At 37.6% G+C, this 15,872-nt stretch overlaps 1 protein-coding gene across 5 annotated transcripts in view; it reads left to right on the top strand.

Annotated features, from left to right (window-relative positions):
- The window catches only part of DPP10 (dipeptidyl peptidase like 10), a 728,831-nt gene that overhangs the window by 587,000 nt on the left and 125,959 nt on the right, over positions 1-15,872 (top strand). Inside the window, exons 1-2 of one of the 5 annotated variants that reach the window (XM_080667880.1) lie at positions 2,550-2,574; positions 2,677-2,726. The exons of the other annotated variants lie outside the window; for them this stretch is intronic. The gene's annotated coding sequence lies outside the window, so the exon portion shown is untranslated. Of the gene's footprint in view, positions 1-2,549; positions 2,575-2,676; positions 2,727-15,872 lie in introns of those variants that run through there. 5 annotated transcript variants of the gene reach the window in all.

Consider the following 15,872-nt stretch of genomic DNA (forward strand, 5'->3'; position numbering starts at 1 on the left):
TCCCTAGTCTTTAATCCCCCATTTCCTTAACATGTTTTTATGGACTCAGACTAAAGGGGTATTGAGAAATCAAAGGCTTACCAAAAGTATTGAGGGAAGTATACAAGAAGTTGCCAGACATTATATTTGAAGCTGCTTAAACATCCTTATAGTTGTGTTTCACAATGAAATCCTATATAACACTCTGTATGCGCAGCCATTCATATCCACACTAAATGGCTGAATAATCCATACTAATAAAAGGGAAATATGCTAATTAGACCGGACATCTTACAGACATCCTTCCAGACAAAGCCACAGTGGCGGGGGCCGAGGCAGAAGCGGTTAGGGGCAATTAGGCCGGCAGGGGAGGGCAGTTAAGGGTGATCAGGCCGGCAGGAGAGGGAAGTTAGGAGGTGATCAGCTGGCAGGGGAGCAGTTAGGGTGTGATCAGGCAGACAGGCAGAGGCAGTGAGGGGCATTCAGGCAGGCAGGCAGGCAAGCGGATAGGAGCCATTGGTCCCTGATTGTGAGAGGGATGTTGGACTGCTGGTTTAGGCCTGATCCCTGCAGTCAGACATTCCCCAAGGGGTCCCGGATTGGAAAGGGTGCAGGCTGAGCTGAGAAACTCCTCTGCCATGCACGAATTTTGTGCATCGGCCTCTAGTTGATTTAATAGTTTTGAAGAAAAGCCAGTGATTTAAAGTGAAAAAAAAAAAAGTCAACAGTTCAGATACCATAGATTATACACAGTAAATGCAAACCATGTGTAATAGAGAAATTTTAAAGCAATGTATATACCCTAAGGAGGATTGTTTCTAGATCCATTCCATTATGACACTCCTGAAGAGTGGCAGCAGAAGCTGCTAGATATGAAGATTAGGACAGTGAAACAAAGAAGGGCAGGGAGTAACAGGAGAGCCTAGGCTGGGCTGCTTTGGCTCACTGGGAAGTCAGGGGAAAGGGGGCCTTGTAGACAGGTTCAGGGGTTACCCAGGACAAGCTGCCACTGCCCATTGCTCCCCTGGTTGCAAGTCCCTTGGAATTTAGGAGGTAAGTGCTGTGAGGAAAGGGAAGGGGGAAGAGAATGGTACAGGCATGGTCACTGCAGGAAGAGCATGCTGGGACCTTAATTTTCAGGGGTTTTAAAGGCTGGGCATTTAGGGGAGTTCTTAGGGGTGGATCAATAGAATATTCATCAGCTTTATGCTGATGTACCAAAATAAGATTTATTCTTTTAATTTGTCTGTCCCTGAGTAGAGTGTTTTAAGCTATTTATTCTCTGGTTGGGGAGGATAAGTGCAAACCACTTATTCTTAAGTGTCTTTAGTTTAGGGAAGATAGGATTTATTAGGTGGCCAAAAACTGCTATTTAACTATAGGCCTCAGTTTCTCTATTTTTCTTGTCCTGGAATTTCCCTAACTTCTTATTATTCTATAACAAAAGCATGAATCAATATATTTATGGACACAAAATTTTAGGACCCAGAAAGCTACAGATAAATTTATGTTTGAGTCACTGAGGAGTCTTTAGGGAATTCTTTGAAACTTTGATTTGTTTTAAATTACTCTCTTATTCTCCAACTCTGAAAGGAAACTACAACTAAGTCAAAATAATAGTTTGATATTATCAAAAAATTATTAAATAACTAATTTATTTAATTATTCCTACATTATTGATTTCTTACTCTTTGATATATTTGAGAAAAAATCATAAAATATACTAGAAGTTTTAAAAAATCATAGATCTCATGGGAGTCATTGTCCAAGTGATTGGATCCATTTCTTACTAACTGTTGACCTTGAGAATATTATTCAATCTCTAATGCCTTAGTTTCATTGTTTTTAAAACGGTGACAATAGCAGTACTTTATTGATAGTGCTAGTCTGGTGTTTAATGTATAAATATAAAGCATTAGGAAAAGTATCTGGCATATGGTATTTCAGTGGTGTTAATTTTTATTATTACTAAAGGCCCAATGCATGGCATTTGTGCACTGGTGGGGAGGTCCCTCAGCCTGGCCTGCACCCTCTTTAAGTCCAGGACCCCTCGGGGGAGGTCTGCCTGCTGCGTAGGAGGGAGAGGCTCCCACCACTGCCGCTGCGCTCACCAGCCGTGAGCCCGGCTTCTGGCTGAGTGGTGCTCCCCCCTGTGGGAGCGCACTGACCACCAGGGGGCAGTTCCTGCATTGAGAATCTGCCCCCTGTTGGTCAGTGCACATCATAGCGACCAGTAGTTCCGCCGTTTGGTGGATTTGCATATTAGGGTTTTATAATATAGTATACAAATATATTTTTAAGACATTTTATCACTTTAATATTTTCTTCTTCAGAAATTTTAGTTTCACTAATTCAGTAAAAAAAAAAAAAAAAAAAAAAAAAAAAAAACTAACTGAGCCTAAGTTTTTTATAATGGAATTTTTGAGTTAAGGTCCATATTTATCAAGGCTATCTGTTGTGTGCATGAAAAATAAAAATCAATATAAATTAAGGATGTATCTTTACAAATGGCTAATGGTCTATTTCCTGTGAATATGACAAGCTTTGTCAATATTTGAAGCCATCAGAAGACTTATCAATATGATTTGATTAGAGGTGAGTCTTTGCAATACTACTTTAATTAGTTTTGCATTAAACGTAGAGAGTCCTGCAGTGTTTATGAAACAAGGACAAATAATTTCTCATCCTTAATTTCAGTTTCTAATTTTATTTGCTGCAAAAGAAATTTCTGGCTGTACACAAGCGAGGTAAGAGATTGACATGATTTACGGAAAAGACTGTCTGAATTAGAACTGAAAGGATGGAGAATGTTTCAGGAGCATTTGGTGTGGGGGAAAGCAATTTGCATGTGGTGCTTTGTGGAAGAAAAACTGACACAATACAATATATGTTACTTAGAAAAGATAGAGAGTGGACAGCGTTAGATATAGTGAATGTTTTATAAAAAGAAAGGTGGGTCCTACCTAAAACAGAAAATAAAGTGTTAGTCATTCAATTGAAAAGGCTTCTGGTTTAAGAGGGGATATTATTTTTCTTTACAAAAATAACTTGGTCTTATGAAAGCTAAAATCGCTCATTGTATAACAATTTGAAAATTCATATAATGATATTAATTCATTTAAATTCACATATAAAAATATTTATTCATAATTCTACCATAATAATTAAAAGTCAGATTTAAAAGTGTTATTTACAATAGTTAAGACTTGGAAACAGCCCAAGTGACCATCAGTAGGTGAATGGATAAAAAAGCTGTGGAATATTTACACAATGGAATACTGTGCAGCTATAAAAAAGAGGAATCTCTTACCCTTTGGGACAGCATAGATGGACCTGGAGACAATTATGCTAAGTGAAATAAGCTAATCTGAGAAAGACAAATATCACATGATTTCACTTTTTTGTGGAATCTAATGAACAAAATGAATTGACCAACAAAATAAGACCAGAAGCATAATGCATGGACACAGGCAATATGGGGTGAAGACCTGGAAGTTAGGTAGGGGCAGGAAAGAAGGGGATAACGGGGAAGGGAAATAGTAGACATCTGTAATACTATCAATAATAATATACATACTAGAGGCCCGGTGCATGAATTCATGCACAGGTGGGGTCCCTCAGTGTGGCCTGAGGGGATTGGGTTGAAACAGGGCGTTTAATGCCGCCTGATGCTCCTGCCTGACACTCTCACTCATCCCAGCCCTTCTGCGGCCTTCTGCACTGGCTCGCGCCCAGTCAGTCCTGAGTTTGAGAAGGGAAAAACATTTCAGTGATTAGAACTTGATATCTAGAATCATTAAAACCTCAGCCTAAGTTCAGATTTCTTTTTTGTTTGCTTGTTTTATGATGTAGGGAAGGTTTATTCAGACTAAAAATGAAAGAAAATCATAACTACTTAGTTTTGTGAGGTTTAAATGAGATGGAGCATGTGCACAAGTCGAGATGCTCCAGAAAGCAGAATCAACAGTGTATGTATATGTATATGTGTATTTCTAGAGAAAGAGGGAAAGGAAGAGGGAGATGAGGGTGGGGGAAGGAGAGAGAGAGAGATTTTGAGGAATTGTCTCATGGGATTATGGGATGAGGATGGAAACTCAGATAAGAGTTCATGCTGCAATCTTAAGGCAGAATTCCTTTTTTGGAAACCTGTTTTGGCTGCTAAGTCCTTCAACTGTTTATATCACTCTCATTATTCTTTCCTTAAAATCAACTGATTGTAAATATTGATCACATCTATAAACAACAAGGATAGTGTTTGACCAAATAGTCCAACCATAACCTAGCCAAATTGACACATCAACAATCACAGCATAGCAAGTGCTCAATAAATTGTTGTTACTAAGTTAATACCCACTATTCTTGCCTACAATAGCACACTTAATCCAGTCTCATCATTTTTCACTGAAATATTTTAGCAGCTTATTTTCTAATATCCACTCTTCAATTGCTAGCCACTCTGAACCACACAGCACCTGCAAAGATATGTGTTATAAATGCAGATTCTTAATGGTTCCCACGGGTTAGGAAATGTCATTGAGCGGATACACAATATGTGACTAAAATGACACATGATCTGGTTCCCACAACTCCATCACAGAGCAGTAGCACAGATTTCCTGTACCTGAACCAAAGTTTGTAATTTTCAGAGGGTGATACACTGTTCCTTTGTGTCTCTCAGTCATTTCCTTTGCATACCCAGCCACTGTTTTCATCATAACTCTTGTCAAATAAATTTCCCTCCTCTGCTGATAGTTTTTCCCCAACATTTCTACATGCTAAGTGAATTGCTTACTTCTTACATTCTAATATTCTTCTATTTCATCTCAAATTATCTAATATTTTGTTATTATTTGTATTTCTATCTTCCACCATTGACCTAGAGTCATTTCCAGCACAGACATATCCAGAATATGCTAAATATCTCAATGTCTCTCCTCTCCCTCTGTCTTTCCCTCCTCCCTCACCTCCTCCTCATTTTTATTCATCAAATGTATTTCACACAAGGCAAAATGGGGTTTTAATAAGTATCTGGTTGCATTGAAAAATTAGTGAAAGACTGACTATTATTTCCGTGGGTAATGGGCTACCAAAGAAGGTTTTGAGGATGGTATGATATGAAAAACATGAAAAGATAGGTCTGGTAGAAGAGTTCATTCCAGACTGTAAGCAATTGAGTCTAGAGGCAGAGAGCTAGGTATAAAGGCCATTATTTTAATCTATAACTGAATTGATAAATAACTATATATTTAAAAGTTAAAGAAATCAAGTTTTAAACTCAGATCTAAAATTTTATGGCAGTCCAACAATAAAAATTGTCTCATAAATATTCATTCAAGTTAATGAAATTATGAAAATATTATATAAGTTTATCTCTACACTATTTTGCAAAAAAAATAATCATTTTAGACTCCTAAGTCTTTAAACAGCTTTATTGAGTAAAAATACAAGATTGATACGTACAAAAGGCTATACTTTGCATTGAGTACATACAAGAGACTATGGACATTCAGTGTATAAAACTGATGAGATGAGGCAAACATGCACCTGTGGAAACATCACTACCGTCAGTGTCACAACATCCCATCACCTCTGAGAGCTTCCTATCTCCCTCTTTATTTTTTGTGGTAAGAACACAACATAAAATACACTTCTTTGCTGCTGCTAAGATTTTTTCACCATGTTTAGAGTAAAATAAAATAATCATACCCATTTTTCCAATGGCATAAAGCATTAAAAACATCCAGTGTTTTACTTATCACAATCTAGGTGTTCAGAAAAATCACTTTTATGCACTTTATTTCCTTTAGTTTTGAGAAAAATGTAATCCTATCTAATAAAAGAGTAATATGCAAATTGACCGTACCTCCACTACACCTACAAGCCACGACCACCAGCCAATCAGGAGCGAGTATGCAAATTAACCTAACCAAGATGGCTGTGGCCACAAAGAGAGCAGGAGGCTTGGGTTTCCCCGGCAATGGAGGAAGCCAAACTTTCCACACACCCTGGCTTGCCTTAGCCTCCACTCAAGGCTACAAAGTTTCAATTATAGAAGATAAATAAATCCCAGAAACCAGGGCCTCCACTTGGGTCGCTGGGGGGCGTGGCCGGCCTGAAAACCACCACAGGCCCCTTGCCCAGGCCACCCCATGCCCCAAGGGAACCCCCACCCTGATCCGGGACACCCTTCAGGGCAAACCAGCCAGCTCCCACCCATGCACCAGGCCTCTATCCTATCTAATCCTCCTATCTAATAAAAGAATAATATGCAAATTGACCATCACTCCAACACACAAGATGGCTGCCACATGTGGTCAAAGATGACTGACACCATATGGACACAAGATGGCCTCCACAAGATGGCCAGCAGGGGAGAGCAGTTAGGAGGGATCAGGCCTGCATAGGAGGGCAGTTGGGGGTGATCAAGCCTGCAGGGGAGGGCAGTTAGGGGTGACCAGGCCAGCAGAGGAGGGAAGTTGGGGGTGACTGGGCCTGCAGGGAAGGGCAGTTGGGGGGGACCCAGGCTTGCAGGGGAGAGCAATTGAGGGGTACAAGGCCTGCAGGGGAGGGCTGTTAGGGGTGACCAGGCCTGCAGGGGAGGGCAGTTAGGGGCAATCAGGCTGGCAGGGGAGCAGTTAGGCATCAATCAGTCTGTCAGGGGAGTGGTTAGGGGGTGACCAGGCTGGCAGGCAGAAGTGGTTAGGGGCGATCAGGAAGGCAGGCAGGCGAACAGTTGGGATCCAGCAGTCCTGGATTGTGAGATGGATGTCTGACTGCCCGTTTAGGCCCGATCCTACTAGTGCTCCCAGAATGGAGAAGGTGCAGGCTGAACTGAGGGACACCCTTCCCCCCACTGTGCACGAATTTTGTGCTCCAGGCCTCTAGTATTTACATAATTCTTGAAATAAAATAATATAAAATTTTCCTATTATCTCCATTTTTACTATTACTAGACTTTACCATTAAAATTGTTTTAAAGCCTTAGGTGGTTGGTAATGTTTCAGTGTCTCTAAGAAATTTTATATTTACTTGATGTAATTGCTTATGTTTTCCTTAATAGAAATTTTGAGCAATTTAATTGACTTTGCCAGTATGAATTTAGTCCTTGTTGGTTTGTAGTATGTGTTTAAGGTAGCATTTTTCAAACATGTCACTGAAATCTCAAGTCCCCCACTAAAAATTAATATGACTTACTTCATGTCCCATTTTGTATACATGTTTTTCAGAATAAATTATTTTAATTACCATTAAGATATATTCAAGAAATAGAAAATAAGTATATGCAAATATAAGATACACATATGCATATACTTATACATACAGCACATGCACTCACTTATACACACACACACACTCACACCTGGGTGCTGCGACCATTTCCACTTGGAGATGAAAGTCTTGGATTTCGAGTCCTAGCATACCAGAGCTGTCTAGAAGCAGAAAAGAAAAGAGGCCCATAAGGGTCAGGTTTTATTTGAAGTCAGTCCTTCACCGTGGTGTGCGTGGTGTTCATTCCTAGCTAGCACACTTGTGTGGGAAAACTGCTAGGGAGCGAAGCCAGAAAATTCACACCATGAGCATCCTCAAGTGTTTGCCATGACTGTTTCCCAAATAAATGAATTTGGACTTTTAAAAATTTCATTCATCTTCATTAGAGGAGATCATTGGAAACAGGTCACCTTTTCATGTAATCTGTAGCAAAATCCAATGTTGGTGTCTTAGTTCCAGGAAATAAAAGCAATCCCTCTTACCACATTCTAGTGCCAGGTTTACCTAAGGTCTATTGTGTCTCATTTCAAATTTTACATCGAGAAAACCAAACCCATATCAAGAAGCTCCAATAATTTCTTTACTCAATATTTAGACTGGAAATATTGGATGAACCTTAATACGATAATTATATTTCAATTTAACAAAAATGACAACAAAAACACTATTAAATACTCAATTATTTTGACTGATAAATTTGCAGTGTATTCAGGTATATATTTATATTATGTATGTAAATGTGACAGGTAGTATATTCTCATAAGTAACATACTATAACAATGTATATGTACGTGTAGAAAATGAAAAAAAAATAAAACAAGTAATTGCAATCTACAATTTAAAGGAAAATAATTTGCATTACTGTGTGAAAATCACACATAAGGTGGCAATTCCATAAACCTCTTTATGTCTAAGAATTACATAAATAGAATATTTATGACCTTGCTACCTAAATTCAGAGATTTTCGAAGACATATAAAGAGAAATTCTGTTTTTTATAAACACATATGAGATTATTTTCCTCCAATTAAGTGTTGCATATTTCAATGTAAGGAGAAAACTGAACAACCCACATACTGTTAGCTGTACTCTTAGTGCTTTTAAAGTGTTTGCATTGGCTTTGTTAGAAGTCACTTGATAGATATATCCTATCTAATAAAAGAGCAATGTGCAGATTGACCATCTCTCTAACACACAAGATGGCTGCCCCCATGTGGTCAAAGATGACTGCCCCCATGTGGACACAAGATGGCCACCACAAGATGGCCAGCAGGGGAGGGCAGTTGTGGGGGACCAGGCCTGCAGAGGAGGGAAGTTGGGGGCGACTGGGCCTGCAGGGAAGGGCAGTTGGTGGGACCTGGCCTGTAGGGGAGGGCAGTTGTGGGCAATCAGGCCAGCAGGGGAGGGCAGTTGGGGGGGACCCAGGCCTGCAGGGGAGAGCAGTTGGGGGGGACCCAGGCCTGCAGGGGAGAGCAGTTGGCAGGGACCAGGCCTGTAGGGGAGGGCAGTTGGGGGGGACCATGCCTGCAGGGGAGGGCAGTTAAGGGTGACCAGGCCTTCAGGGGAGGGCAGTTAGGGGCAATCAGGCTGGCAGGGGAGCAGTTAGGCATCAATCAGGCTAGCAGGGGAGTGGTTAGGGGGTGACCAGGCTGGCAGGCAGTAGCGGTTAGGGGCGATCAGGAAGGAAGGCAGGTGCACAGTTGGGAACCAGCAGTCCTGGATTGGAGAGGGTGCAGATTGGAGAGGGTGCAGGTTGGGCTGAAGGACACCCCCACCGCCCGTGCACAAATCTGTGCACTGGGCCTCTAGTATTGACATAACATTGCTGACTGTCGGGGACTCTAAACTCTCTGAGGGCAGGAGCTCAAATTCTGTACTCCTGATAGCATATGTAGGTATGTACTGAGCTATGCAGATGGCAAGCAAGAGTTTTTCATAGAAAATAATAAAAGAAGCTGTACAGACAAGACACTGTAACTTGTGCCAGTATGTGGAATGGAAGCTATTTAGATGCTGACAGTTTCTAGGTCAGGCCTGCCCTGGAGATTTAGAGAGTGAGGAGAAATGTTGCAGGCTTCTAGCCGAAGGAAGAAGAACACAAAAACAGAAGAAAAGAAAGCTGTCCATCTGCTGTGTGCTATAGGAGAACACCTTTTATCTATGCTGTTTGCAATGTTTTCCTCAACATTTAGAAAAACAAAATGGAAATAAATACTTTCCCATAAACAGTACCAATATTAATGATGGGCCATCTGAAATTTGGGTATCTCTTTTGGATGGAGGTAGTAGTTTTGTCCCTATTTAGAATGTTTCAATCAGTTTATCTAGCATGAATTATAACATTGTATACAGATTCTGACTATGTGATGAACATGATATTTATTTATCAGGGACATAAAAGGCACAATCTCTGTATTGGAGGAACTCAAAGAAAACACTGTTGAAGGTGAGGATAGCTGCCTCTGGGAACATCTGACAGTGGAGGATCCTGACATGGGCCTCACCTTGCAAGCGGAGGCCTCTCTGAGGTGACAGGGCAGTTTCCTTGAGGAAGTGACCTGCAAGCTGAGTTCTGAAGTTACATGTCAGGGCAAAGTTTGGACTTTTTATTAATTTAAAGGCATCATTAGGACTATAGTGACATTCTCAATATGGAAACAAATAGAATAGGCTTACATGGAGGCACGTGCTTTAACTCTTTTGTTTGTATTTTAAAAAATAGAATATTATAATTCACATATTACATTAAAATGTAAAAAGATAAAAAGAATAAAATAAATCAGAAATGTCAGCTAATTTGTATTAGAAAGAATAACCACCATGTCCTAGTTCTAATGACCATTCATATTTTTTCCTTAACTTATATTTAAACAACTTTGAGTTACTTAATAATCATGAAATAAATGCAATAACCATATCTTTGTTCTCTTGTTTGTTTCCCGGCACAATGTCTATGGTACTTCTTGTCTCATGCTTCTCCTAACATTAAATTAAATAATAAATTGAGGAGAGAGAACTATAAGGGTTTCAGAATTACAAATTTTTAAACCATAAATCTAAGTCATGCATAATGAAATGCACTGAACATGTTGGACAGCTCCTGCTAAGCAAACCACTGGAATGGAATAAGAATGGAGATGATAATCAGTGAAAGCCCCTAAATATTGGATTCTTTATGTTTCATTACAACTAAGCTTTTACATATCTACTATTCTTACTTTTGACCATACAGAGTATCCTATGGTGATATCAAGTCATATTCCATCAGCAGGCTAACTAAAACTTAAAAAATAAGGTTGTAACATTGTTTATTATAAGATGTGAATCATCCTGAACAACTCCGAGGGAAAATAATTCCAATTAGGAAAACTTCAGTACTCCAGTGATTTACTGTGTTTTATTAAATGGCATGAAGAGAACTCCCTGAGGGAACTGTAGTCTGCATTTAACGACAAGGTACGTCATGTCAGAAATAACGCGACATCCTTTAGATGGTGTGTTAGAGGAGCTACTCTCCTCCTTATGAGAAACAAAGAAAATGAAAAAGAAACTTCATTTTCTGTGATACTATTAATCAACCTCAGCAGAAAACGTAATCTCTAAGGGACATGAAATAATAATTCTCCAGAGCAGGGAAAAGATTGAAAGCAAACATAGACTTTAGCAGATTTAGGGAAACAGAGAGACATTGACAATTTTAGCTGGTAATTTGAACACTTTTCTTACAGTAAAGGATAGACAAGTAGATAAGAAATCAGTATGGATATAAAAGATTTGATCAACACAATCAACCAACATGAGAATTGACACTTACAGAACCCTGTCCAGACAATTACAGAACACATGGAATTTCTAAGTGCACACACTGGCACATAAAACAAGTCTCAATATGTATAAAATAATGGGATTCACACAGAGTATATTTTTGAAACACAAAAGAATTAAATTAAAAATCAAAAGCAAACAAATTACACACATGCACAACACACATACACACATTTTTATTGGTCTAAGAAACTATCCAATAAAAAATATGGTAATATATATCTAGAATTTCAAAGGTAGAATTTATCCTGTAGATATATTGCACATATACTTAAAGACATTTAAAAAGTAAATTAATTGGAATATTATTTAGAATTTAAAAAACAAAATAAGATTAGAAACAATTTAAGTCAGCATTAAGAGACTAGTAAATAAATTAGGGTACAAAAAGCAACAAAATATTAGAAAGCCATTAAAATGATTCTTTTACATGTGCAGATTTGCAATGCTACCTGGTTATAAAGGTCCATATTATTAATTAGTGTAATATCATTATAAGCAACAATATACATATATATATACATATATTATATATATTGTTATATATGATATATAAAATATATAACATATATATAATTTAAATAAATTCTAGAATACACAAGACACTGTTAAGAGTAGTTGTTTATTGCCAGAGAACTAGAGTTTGAGAGAGATTTTTCATAGTATTTAACTTAATATTTTTATGAACATATCTCCTATTTTTAAAAGTTATATTTTAAAAGGTATTAAGAATAAGACAAAGTTTAAAACACAAAATTAATTACTTTTAATGGAGCATGTGAAAACTAAAAAACATCAGGTACTTTCAAAATACAGAAAGAGATGACAAGTTTATAGATAGATCTTGTTCTCCGAACTGTATGTCAGCTAATGTCATATGAAATGGCAAGAATTTTTAATAGTGTTACAAATATGAAATATAATCATGGAAAAAGTGGTAAGAAAAGAATATAGGGTGGAGCAAAGGAGGTTTATAGTTGTAAGTATACAAATCACAGAGTCTATTATTGTATTATTATTTATTAATCATCATATTATTTTTCACATGAACAATTTTAAATCTATTTTTGCGCTACTGTGTATATTAAAGTACAAATAATTACTGGTTGAAAGTAGTAGGATAATACTGCTTTCAGTCTTTACTAAGCAGTAGGATAATACTAAGTTTAGTCTTTAAAAATGTTTTATGCTGTTACATTGTTTAATTGTTAGAAGATACATTATACTTTGAAAAGAAACAAAGAACATAAAGAATTCTTATTTATTTATTTATTTATTTTTATTTAAAATTTTAATTTTGACATTTCTTACCCCTCTTGCTCACTTCCACCCACCCCCACCTCCCCTTCCCTTGGCCTTCACAAAACTATGGTCTGTATCCATGGGATATGCATATATGTTCTTTAGACAATACCTTTACCTTCTTTATCCAGTCACTCCAACCCTCCTCCCCTCGGGCACCAGACAGCTGTTCCATGTATCCATGCTTCTGGTTCCATATTGTTCATCAGTTATTTTGTTCTTTGATTCCACATATTAGTGAGGTCATATGGTATTTGTCTTTCTCTGACTGGCTTATTTCACTTAACATAATATTTTCCAAGTCCATCCATGCTGTAGCAAGGGACAAGAGTTCTTTATTTTTTACAACCACATAGTATTCCATTGTGTAAATGTACCACAGGTTTCTTATCCACTCATCTGCTGATGGACACTTGGGCTGTTTCCAGATATTGGCTGTTGTAAATGATGCTGCTTGGTGTTTTGGGATTCTTAGGATATATTCCTAGAAGTGGATCATTGGGTCAAAAGGGAGTTTCCTTTTTAATTTTTTTTGAGGAAACCCAATACTGTTTCTCGTAGTGGCTGCATCAGTCTGCATTCCAACCAAGAGTGCACAAGGGTTGCCTTTTATCCACATCCTCACTAACATTTGCTTGATGATTTATTGATAGTAGCCATTCTGGCAGGTGTGAGGTGGTACCTCATTCTAGTTTTAATTTGCATCTACCTGATGATTAGTGACCTTGAACATTTTTAGTATGCTCATTGGCCATCTTTATGTTCATTCTGGCGAGGTCTCTAATCTGGTCCTTTGCCCATTTTTTATTGAGTTGTATTCCTGATGTTGAGTTGTATAAGTTCTTTAAATATTTTAGAAATTAACACCTTATTGGATATATAATTGGTAAATATGTTCTCCCATGCAGTGGGCTTTCTTGTTATTTTGTTGATGGCTTCTTTTGCTGTGCAGAAGCTTTCTAGTTTGATGTAGTCCCATTTGTTTAACTTTTATTGCGTTTTCCTTGCCCTTAGAGAGATATTGGCAAAAATATTGCTGCAAAAGATTTCTGAGATTTTACCGCCTATGTTTTCTTCTAAGATTTTGATGCTTTTCTGGCTTACATTTAAGTATTTTATTCATTTTGAGTTCAGCCTTATGTATAGTGTAAGTTGGTGGTCTAGTTTTATTTTTGTGTATGTGCCTGTCCAATTTTCCCAACACCATTTATTGAAGAAACTGTAAGCACTTGCCTACTTTGTCAAATATTAATTGACCGTAGAGGTGTGCATTGATTTCTTGGCTCTCTGTTCTCTTCCATTGATCTATATACCTGTTCTTATGCTAGTAACAGGCTGATTACGATGGCCTTGCCAGATAGTGTGATATCAGTTATTGTGATACCTCCAACTTTGTTCTTCTTTCTCAGGATTGTCCCAGCTATTTGTGGTCTTTTTTGGTTCCACACAAATTTTTGGAACATTTTTTTTAGTTCTTTGAAATATGCCATTGGTATTTTAACAGGAATTGTGTTTAATCTATAGATTGTTTTAGATATTATTGGCATTTTAATTATGTTAATTTTTCCAATCCATGAACATTATATATGCTTCTAATTATTTGTATCTTTCTTAATTTCTCCCTTCAATGTCATATAATTCTCCAATTACAGGTCTTTTATCTCCTTGGTTAAAAATATTCCTATTTACCTTATTTTTTATTGCAAGAGTAAATGGCATTGTCTTCTTATTTTATCTTCCTGATAGTTCATTATTGGGTGTATAAAAATGCCATCAATATCTGGATGCTGATTTTGTATCCTGCAACTTGGCCAAGTTCATTTATTAGATCTAGTAGTTTTCTGGTGGAGTCTTTAGGGTTTTCTGTATACAGTATCATGCTATCTGCAAATGACAGTTTTACTTCCTCCTTACCAATTTGGATGCCTTTTATTTCTTCTTGTCTGATTGCTATGGCAAGGAATTCCAGTACTATGCTGAGTAAGAGTGGTGAAAGCAGACAATCCTGTTTTGTTCCTGATTGTTAGAGCAAATTCCTTCTCGAACCCTGCTCACTGTACTAAGTGTTGGAAACACTCACTGCTCTATCCTGCCAACTGGCCAAGTGTGGGAGCACTGGTGCTGATCCTGCCCTACTACACCAACTGTTGGGCCTGAGCCAATATGCCAGGGACTGGATCTTCTTGGATGCTGGGTAGTAGATGGAGAAGCCATGAGAAGTCATGGATGTATAAGAGAGTCTTTATTATAGTAGCTAGTGGCTATGTAGCCATTGCTAACAAGGAGCTGCTAGACAAAACAGTTCTCCAAAGCAAAGTTACACAGTAGGTAGCTGCACACTGGCTAGGTAACAATGCATCTTTCCCACAAAGCAGCAGCAGCCTCTGTCCCCACAGCTATTATCTGATTATCTGGGCAGCTGTGTGCTGCCTCTGGACCCATGGCCTTTTATAGTAGCTGCATCAGAGCTCACTCCCAAGCTCTCTAGCCTCAGTAACATACTTTTATTATTATTTAGACAAAAGAGGCTTTCCGCCAAATAGTGACAATCAATCATTTGAGTTACAGAGGGGCACACTTGCACAGTCTAGATTACTGCATCCTTGCACCTGTGCATAGCATCTTAGCCTTAGACACCCTGATTAAGATTTCCAGGCTCAGAGTGGCCTTGGACATCCAGTGTACTCCAGACAAGGTCCCACACTGATATTAAGGGAAATGCTTTTAGTTTTTTCCCATTGAGTATGATGTTGGTTGTAGGTTTGTCATATATGGCCTTTATTATATTGAGGTATGACCCCTCTATTCCCACTTTGCTGTGAGTTTTTATCATAAATGGTGATAGATTTTATGAATGTTTTTTCTGCATCTATTTATATGATCTTGTGATTTTTATCTTTTATTTTATTTATGTGATGTATCACATTTACTGATTTTTGAATATTGTACCAGCCTTGCATCCCCAGAATAAATCCCACTTTATCATGGCATATTTTTTAATGTATTGTTAGATCTACTTTGCTAATATTTTGTTGAGAATTTTAGCATTTTTCTTCATCATGGATATTGACCTATAATTTTTTTTCTTTGTTGTGTCTATCTGGTTTTGGTATTAGGATAATGTTGGCTTCATAAAAAGAACTTGGAAGTGTTCTTTCCTCTTGAATTTTTTGGAATATTTGGAGGAGGATAGGTGTTCTTCTTTGAATGTTTGGTAAAATTTGCCTGTGAAGTCAGGACTTTTTTTTTTTTTTTTTTTTTTTTTTTTTTTTTACCGGTCCAGGACTTTCGTTTGGTGTGAGTTTTTTTTTTAAATTACTGCTTCAGTTTTATTAGTTGTTATTGGTAAGAATTCATATTTAAAGCTGAATACAAATCAACTGTGACTTGGATCTGTAATTGTACTTGTTAGAAAAAAGTTATTGTTACTGAAAATAAATGTTAATAGATCTGGTATTCTGTTTCTAATGTGTGCTGAATATGAAAAGTAGAATGAA

This window comes from Plecotus auritus, assembly GCF_963455305.1.
Source record: "Plecotus auritus genome assembly, chromosome: 5".
NCBI lineage: Eukaryota > Metazoa > Chordata > Mammalia > Chiroptera > Vespertilionidae > Plecotus > Plecotus auritus.